This window comes from Leptosomus discolor, chromosome 12 (genome assembly GCF_034619465.1).
Source record: "Leptosomus discolor isolate bLepDis1 chromosome 12, bLepDis1.hap2, whole genome shotgun sequence".
Taxonomy (NCBI): domain Eukaryota; kingdom Metazoa; phylum Chordata; class Aves; order Leptosomiformes; family Leptosomidae; genus Leptosomus; species Leptosomus discolor.
In genome coordinates this window covers 2,583,889-2,589,112 of record NC_141402.1, presented here as the reverse complement: position 1 = coordinate 2,589,112, position 5,224 = coordinate 2,583,889, and positions in this window count along the sequence as shown.

Sequence of the window (5,224 nt, the reverse complement as noted above, 5' to 3'; positions counted from 1 at the left end):
AGCTGTGCTGCTGTGTGCTGATAGAGGGAGATGTGTGACACAACAACAACCGTAGAACAATACTTGAGCTGTGTTTGACCTGGGAATTTGCACTGACTCCTTTAATCTCAACACGTGCGTCTAATAAACAGTATGCTGAAAAACGGGCTCGAGTATGGCACGTAGATCCACGAACTGGTTTTCTTGCCTGTTGAGGGGAGCTTTTAGGTATCTTCACGAGTGACTTAGCTCTAGATGTGAGTTACAACCCGATCGCAAGCCCTCCTAGATAAGGCTTTTGAAAAACACCATCTTTTGAGCAAGGCCTGTTGGAAGGAGGGATCATGCAGAGGAAAAGGGTGGCAGCTGTGGGCTGGTTTTGTTGCAGAGCCCCTCCTGCATGCCGGGGGCAAGTTGTGTTGACGAGAGTTCGGTGCTGCTGTAGGATAACTGGGGATAACTGTAGGATAACGGGCCTGCTGCCGGCGGTGGGACAGCGTGAGCGAGCGTAACAAAGTGCTGCTGCTGGGCCTGTGTGTAGACGTGTCAGTTGCGCTCATCAGTGGTTTTACTCTGTTTTTCTACGAGTCGGTCTCGGGAGCAGAACAGACGAGTTAACAACTGCTGCCTGGCCGATACAGCTACTGTGGGGAGAGACAGGTTTTTATTTTGGCGAGGGCTTTATCATCCAGCGTTGCTGGGCTGTGATAACGTGTGGTGGTGTGTGCTCGAGAACAAACTTGTAGCTTCAGTGTCTTGCATCCTCTTGGCTGTAACACCCGGATTCTTGAGTAAATCATTCACAAACCACTCAAGTTTCCATATGTTTCTACCTGATGTTACTGTGTCTGGGAAACTTTGATCCTTCCTAGGCATCCTACAGCTTAAATATTTTAACTCGGAAATCACGAGCTATTGTCTCAGACCTAAGGTCGATGTTGTCCTACCTTGTCCTGCTGTGTTCCGCCTGTATACAGGCTGTCTTAGGAACAGTTCACCAGCATGACTCAGATCTTGCTGTGGAGGGAGTTCTAGACTTCACTTGAACCCTGTTTTCTCTCCAGGATACTGTCTTTTGTGTCTAACAACCTCTAAAGCGTAGCATCGCTCAGAGCAGTTGGAAGAGTAAGGTTGACTCCTTGTTACTAGCCGGTGCATGTATTCTGCTGGGAGTTTGTGACTCTGAGAACTTCGTGTCCTTAAAAACGTGTCTTCCCAAAATGTCCTGCTGACGTGACTTGTTAGGCAGATTGTCTGGTTGTGTTACCGATGACCTTGATGTGTGTCTTTGGAGAATGGATTGAGCTTCCTTCTTTCCCCCAAATGGCATTTGGGTAACTGCTTTGGAGAGAGAAAAGTCACTGAGAAGGCTTTAACTCTAGACAGCTATTGAAAAGGTAACTGGTACTGACAAACGGGCTCCATTTCATATGATTAAAAGCAAATAGGGCAAAACCTTTGCGGTTGAGCAGAACAAGACACAAAACCAACTGGTCTGAAAAATCTTGATCTTCCTGTTCTTTTTTTTTTGAAGTCCTGGCATTGCCTAAGCTGAGCGGTTGATTTTTCTGATCTCTTCTTTGCAAGACCCGTTCATTATAAACGCACATCCGAGACACAAGTGTTCGGGCTCAGGATAAATTTGCGCTGCGTTCTTCAGATTGCTCCCATTGCACGTCTCCTGTGGATACAAAGGAACATGAGAACGCTGCTCGTTAACCAGCCCCCTTAACGAGGCTGCCAGCCACATCTTGGAAAATAAAAATCATCCCTCTTGTTCATGTGAAACTGCTCTTAAGTGTATGCAAAGTACTGAAACAGGTACCTGAAGACAAAATTTATAGCTGGAGTTGGGGTTTGCGACGACTGTATGTTTTAGTCTTTCAGATCTGTGCGCCTGTTTTTAACAGTATCCGTCTGTGTTGAACGTGGAGGGGACGAGGAAGGGTTTGAATTGCTGAGCTGGCACCAGCAAAGTTCTCGCGCTGGGGTGGGTAGCTGTTCTTCACCACCGATGGACCGAAAAAAATCAGTGCCTCATCTGAAGAGCAAGCAGGAAAGGATCCGGAATAATGATTCCCTGTGGACTTAGATTATTGCCTTACTGAAGTCTGGGCTTAAATATAGTTATGGTTATCGTTGGGAACGTTACTGGAAACTCAAACATTGCAAAACTGTGCAGTTTCTGTCTAATTCTGGTTTTCTCTGAATGACAACATTTGTTAAAATGTCTTTGAATGTTCCATCACGGCGTCAGCATCTGAGCGTTTGACGGGTCTCGTGCTGATCTGGGCTGTTGCGGTCAGTGGCAGAACTCGACAGGAGGAGCGGTGGCAGGAGCTGTGGGAAGGCTCCTGTGTTTAGCAGCGGATGAGCACACCTGGTAGTCCTGAAGGCGGCTGGTCCCTTCAGCTGTAACGTGCTTCTCTTTGGCCAACTGTTTATTCCAGCGGGAGGGAGATGGGGAAGGTCCTTCAGGCCTCCTGGTTGGCAAATCCCGTTTGCTTTTACCCTCAAATGGTTTTCATCCCAGTCAATGCAAAACAGTTCCCATTTTCCAAGAGGAAAGCTTCTGCGCTTTTGGGAGCCACTGTGCCTGGCTGCTTAGGGCTGGATGTTGCATTCGGGTCGCCTGATGTTGACGGGAAGGACAACATCCACGCTGCAGGGGACCGTTAAAGAAATGTAACGTCTCCATGTGGAAGCAAATCCCTGACCCTCGTACACTTCTATGAAAACGTAAAAGCAGCAGCTTGGATTTCCTTGGATATTCCTACAGCGTTTCAGAAATGGTGGTGTTTCATTTTTGGTGTATGGCAGAGGCTCTGACGAGAAGCTGATCTAAACTGTCCAAGGAAGAGGTGTTATTCTATCGACCGCTGTCTTCTTGAATATAATGCAGTTAAAATTGTTTGTGGCTCTGTAGCTCTAGCCTTAATGGAAGGAAGGAAATCTGTTTCCCAAAATCCACATCCTAAAGCAAATTTGAGCGGTGCTTGAGAGAACTGTGTTAGGCCTAACTTGACGTTTTGTTCTAAATTACCTTTACTTGTTTCGCTCTTGCTGCAACTATTAACCCATTAATTTTAGAAGCTGGGTTCCCTTTCCACACATGCTTTTTAATGTTGGTAAAACAATCAGAAGGGTGTAACTAGCTCAGTTCCAGCAGTGGTGGCCACTTTCTCCTTTCTATAAAATATGCTCAAATACCCAATTGTGGATCAAGAGCACACCTGAAATTCTGGTATCAAGATAAATTCTAGTAATGATCGATTAGACTTTTATTACATGGAAATGTATTTCCTGTTTTGAAGTATTCCATTTTAGAATAAATTTTAGTCGTGCATCTACCATAGAAGTTTTCAGAATTACATCTTAGTTATTGTCAGATTTAAATTTTCCGATGGCCTTAAACATACCTGTATATATGTCTTTGCAACTCTTTAACTCAGCGTTTCCAACAAATTGGTCCGTGGCTTATGTAAACACTTGAAAAATAAATCTATTTAAATGTTTTCTGTCCTTCCCTTTTAAGCAGGTATTTCATACCTGTACCTTAGGGAATTGTCTTGCTACACTTCTGTTGCATTGATGGGTTTGTCTCAGTGGCTGGGTTTACCCGGGTTCACCTCCTCAGAAAACACTGTTCTACAGCCTTTATGATTATTAATTCCATAGTTTTATCATATTTTTGCTATATTTTAAAACTTAAATATTTTATCCCAACATACATTCAGTGGTATTAAACACATTTTTCCTACGCTGTTACCTGGTTTAAATATTTCATTGTTTAAATGTTCAAGTCAAAACATGGGGTTTGGTTTGGGGTTTTTTTGGCAGTATTAAAAGCTAAGAATAAATATATCTATGCAAATAGCTGGCTCAACTTTGGTATTGAGAGGTTAATGTTCTAGGGTTTAGGTTGTTAGAAATAGCTTTGCTGTCAGTTTGAGAATAAATTTAGTGTTTCTGAAAACTTAAGAGTTTAAGCAGGGTCCTGTAGATCAGTTGTTTTCCTGTTGCAGCTCCACAGGTGTGCAGTCTGGGATTTTGTACAGAAAACTTTCCAACGGCTGTGGTGTTACCGAACAGTGGAGCTTAAATGTTACAAGCTACCTGGTTTGATTGAGAAGAAAGATTCCTAACCTTTCTTGAGTTTTCTTAATTTACTATTAGATAAGAATGTATCTTAAAGATCTGTTATTTTTCTGTGTATGGGCTCTGGTTGCTTCTAGGGGATTACTGTGTATCCAAATGCCCTGTTTGTTTTCACCTCTCAACAGTACCAAAGGCCACGTAATGACAGGGGCTGTATGGCTCCTGTAGAACGGCAGTAGGTGAAAATGGAGTTTCTTGGTGAAATGGAGGCGTTGACTCCAACAGCGTTGAGCTTTGCAAGCAAGATTTAGAACAAAGGATTTTAAAAAATAAACTCGGTGTTGCTGTTACCATTGACGTGGGGTTTAATCCGCTTCCTCCACCCCCCAGCAGAGCTGGGGCAGGTCCTGGCCCAGTGTCCGTGCGGGCTCCGGAGAGCCACCTGCTCGCAGGGCTGTGGGTTATTTCCAGGTGCCAACTGGGGCTGGTGAGGGAGGGCATGTGGGCAATTGAAAAAAAGCAGCTTCCTCTACTCCTGTGGTTTTCTCCGGCTGGAGGATACTCCTCCTTCAAGCCGTTCCGTTCTCCGCTGGGTCTCTCAGTGCCACGCGAAGCCGAGGCCTTGGCGCTGCTGGCGGCGGGTTCCCCAGGCCCGGCCCAGGCCCAGCTCTAACGTGGGGTCCCTCCACCCGCCCCTCAAAGGCGGGCCGGGACCGGCGGGCCGGCACCTGCCGACCGATGCCGCCGGGGGCAGCGCTGCCCGCAGCCGCCTCCCTCGTCCCGCCGGCTGCGCCCGGGGCCGCTCATGGACGCGACGGTGGAGCAGGGAGGGGTTAACCCAGCGAAACCTGTACGTTGATAAAGGCACCGCCGCGGCGCTGATCAACGTGTGTTTCCACCGCGACTTTTTCACGGGGAAAACCGGCTTAAATTCTGCTTAGGGAAAAAAAAAAACAAAACAAAACATAAAAATATATATATGCGCGGCGCAGGCGAACGGCGCGGGCAGCCTCGGGGTCCTGCCGCGGTGCGCGGCGCACGCGCCCAGGGCCGCGCCGTTCCCACGCGGTGCGTGCCGCGAGCCGGCGGGAGCGCGGTGCCGCCTGAGGGGCGGCTCTGAGGGGGAAGGCCCCGGCGCCCCGCCGCC